Here is a 3,834-nt window from a genome sequence, read left to right on the forward strand (position 1 = left end):
AACACAGTAAGACCTCATCTCTACAAAAAAATTAGCTAGGCAGCTGTAGTCCGGGCTGAGGCTGAGGCAGGAGGATCACCTGAGCCCGGGAGTTCAAGGCAACAGTGAGCTATGCCCACTGTGCTCCTGGGTGACAAAGTCTGTCTCCAAAAAAAGGGAGAGATTTTAAACTTTTTTTTTTTTGAGACAGAGCCTCAGGCTATCGCCCTGGGTAAAGTGCTGTGGCGTCACAGCTCACAGCAACCTCCAACTCTTGGGCTTACGCGATTATCTTGCTTCAGCCTCCCAAGTAGCTGGGACTACAGGTGCCTGCCACAATGCCCAGTTATGTTTTGGTTGTAGTCGTCATTGTTGTTTGGCAGGTCTGGGCTGGGTTTGAAACCACCAGCTCTGGTGTATGTGGCTGGTGCTCTAGCGGCTGAGCTACAGGGGCTGAGCCAATTTAAACTTTTTTCTGGTAAAATACAGACTGAGATAACCACACAAATATCTTATTATTATAAAGAAAACACTGTTATAACTACCACCCAGATCCAAAAAACCAGACTTTGCCTGTCCTCAATACACTTCTTCTCTTCCTCCAAAAGTCAAAAAATTCTTAAATTTATGGTAATCATTTCTTGGTCCCCCTGGGTAGAGTACTGTGGCATCACAGCTCACAGTAACCTCCAACTCCTGGGCTCAAGTGAGCCTCCTGCCTCCGCCTCCCAAGTAGCTGGGACCACAGATGCCCACCACAACGCCCGGCTATTTTTTTTTTTGGTTGCAGCCATTATTGTTGTTTGGCAAGTCTGGGCTGGATTTGAACCCACCACCTTAGGTGTATGTGGCTGGCATCTTAGCCGCTTGAGCCACAAGCGCCGAGCCTCAAAAGTGACTCTTATACTAAGGAAACCTAAACTGAAGTGACAGGTGTCACATTGTGTTATCATATAGTTTTGTTGGAAAAATGAGGTCAAAAAAATGAAATGAAAAAGAATTTTTTGGCCGGTGTGGTGGTTCACGCCTATAATCCTAGCACATGGGAAGGCAGGGGCAAGTAGATTGACTGCTTGACCTCAGGAGTTCAAGACTAGCCTGAGCAAGAGTGAGACCCTCATCTCTACTAAAAATAGAAAAATTAGCTCAATGTTGTGGTGGACACCTGTAGTACCAGCTATAGGTGTCCTCAATCAGAAGAAGAGGCAGGAGGATTGCTTGAGCCCAGAAGTTAAGGTTGCTGCCAACAGAATGAGACTTTGTCTCACAAAAAAGAAAAATCAAAAACAAACCTTAAACAAGCTTTTTTTTTTTTTTTTTTTTAGACAGAGTCTTACTATGTCGCCATCGGTAGTGTACCATGGTGTCACAGCTCACAGCAACCTCAAACTCTTGGGCTTAAGCCTTGCCTCAGCCTCCCAAGTAGCTGGGACTACAGGTGCTCACCACAATGCTAAGCTATTTTTGTTGCAGTTGTCATTGTTGTTTAGTTGGCCCAGGCCTGGATTGAACCTGCCACCCTTGGTGTATGTGGCTGGAGCCATAACCATTGTGCTACCTGAGTCTAAAAAACTTTTCTGTATTATGAAAGAATATGAAAGGTTTTTAGAATCATAGGACCATATATGTAGATACAGCCTTAAAATCACAGAAAATATGGCTATTTTGAAAATGTCTTTTTTGTTAAAAAAAGGATTTTTTATTTTTTTTGAGACAGAGTCTCACTTTGTTGCCCTTGGTAGAGTGCTCTGGCTTCACTGCTCACAGTAACCTCAAACTTTAGGGCATAAGTGATCCTCTTGCCTCAGCCTCCCAAGTAGCTGGGACTGCAGGCAGCTGCCACAATGCCCAGCTATTTTTAGAGATAAAGTCTAGCTCTGGCTCAGGCTGGTCTTGAACCCAGAGCTCAGGCAATCCACCTGCCTCGGCCTCTCAGAGTGCTAGGATTACAGGTGTGAGCCACCTCACCCGGCCCTTAAAAAAAGATTTTCCTCACAAAAGAAATTAACCTTGAAAAATAGAATAATGAACAATTAAGGTTTTAAATGACAACAGTAAATATCCCAAACCTAAATATCAGTTACTATTTCAATTATTACTCTAAGATTTTGTTTTTAATTTGAGATCTGGTTTTAAGACTTCAGATTGCCTTAGACATATTTGTAGCATGTTATCGTAATTTAATGGAATGACAGAGTAACTGAGCTAGAAGGGATAATGAAGATAGCCTGATTCAACTCTTGCATTTTATTATGGTTCTCCTGAGATTCAAAGAGTTTGAGAGAGTTGTTCAATGTCACACAATAGTGGGACAAAACTTGGACTCCAAATCCCTTGAATCTTAGGTAAATATACTATAATTGTAAATTAAAATGGCAATATTTTGTTTTAAAAAAACTTCTGGGATGGGCACGGCGGCTCACAACTGTAATCCTAGCACTCTGGGGGGGCTAAGGCTCATCCACTCAGGTGGATTGCTTGAGCTCAGGAGTTCAAGACCACCCTAAGCAAAAGCAAGACCCCTCCCCCATTTCTACTAGAAATAGAAAAACTAGGTGGGTATTATGGCAGGCACCTGTAGTCCTAGCTACTTGAGCGGCTGAGGCAAGAGGATGGCTTGAGCCGAGGAGTTTAAGGTTGCTGTGAGCTATGAAGCCATGGCACTCTACCAAGAACAATAAATCTTTGTCTCAAAAATAAAAAGAAAATTAGGCATTGTGAGACACCTATAGTCCCAGCTACTAGCCAGGCTGAGACAGGTGGGCCACTTGAGCCCTGGAGTTTGAGGTTGCTGTGAGCTATGATGCCATGGCACTCTACCTAGGGCATCAAAGTGAGACTGTGTCTCAAAACTAACTAGGCTGGGCATGGTGGCTCATGCCTATAATCCTATCATTCTAGGAGACTGAGGCAGGTGGTTTGCCTGAACTTAGGAGTTCCAGACCAGGCTGACCAAGATTGAGACCCCATTTCTAAAAATAGCCAGGCATGGTGGGCACCTGTAGTTCCAGCTACTTGGGAGGCTGAGGCAAGAAGATCACTTGAGACAGAGAGTTTGATGTTGCTGTGATCTAAGATGAAACCACAGCACTGTACCCAGGGCAATAGAATGAGACTGTCTCCAAAAAAACCAAAAAAACAAAAAAAACAAGAATTTGTTCTTCCTGGTTCTAAAAATCAGTGTTGGACAGTTAGCAGTCCCCAACTACCAAGAGTTGGCTGACCCAGTCAGCTTCTCCTGAGAAGACTTAGCTAAGATGGGCTGGAGTTGCATTAGGGCCTTCCCCAGGTCTAGTCCATGGCCATGCATATAAGAGGTCGCTTAGGGATTTGGGGTGAGGTAGAAGCACCTGTCAGAACTAAAGCCCTACCTCTGGCCCACACTCTGCCGTTTTTCCTCCCTCATTTGCTGCCCCATTTGGGCAGCCTCCCCACCGGGTCTCCCAGTCTCTGCTGCCCAGCTGAGGAAGCATCAGTCCCAGCCCAGCTGCAGACCTCTCCTGACTCTTTCCTGCTCTTCAAGCCTCCTCACCTCCCTTCCCCACTCCTTACTCTGTCCTGAAGAAGTTTCTGAGAACGACTTCATGCCCTGTTATCATGTCTGAGGAAGTCTAAAGTTCAGGACTTTGGGTAATTAAGCTCAAGGCCTCTCAGCCAGCTAGAAGTGAATAAACCAGGGAACATTCCTAGAGAAATGGTTTGAGAAAGCTGAGTCAGTGTGTCTTTGCCAGGGTGGGACCAAGGCCATTGGCCCTCTGGGGTCATTGCCCTTGCTTTCCATTTCCTGCCAATCCCTATACCTGAGAAGGTCACTAGACCCCTGAGACTCCTGAATGACTACACTGCCTATCCCAA

The 3,834-nt window shown here is 45.1% G+C and overlaps 1 pseudogene; it reads right to left on the reverse strand.

The window, feature by feature from the left end:
- Nucleotides 1–3,397, reverse strand: part of LOC100966370 — a 10,236-nt pseudogene extending 6,839 nt beyond the window's left edge.
- Nucleotides 3,398–3,834: the final 437 nt, after the last annotated feature.

The sequence above is a fragment of the Otolemur garnettii genome, unplaced genomic scaffold, assembly GCF_000181295.1.
Source record: "Otolemur garnettii isolate 467f Iridium unplaced genomic scaffold, OtoGar3 scaffold00060, whole genome shotgun sequence".
In the NCBI taxonomy this organism is placed as follows: Eukaryota; Metazoa; Chordata; class Mammalia; order Primates; family Galagidae; genus Otolemur; species Otolemur garnettii.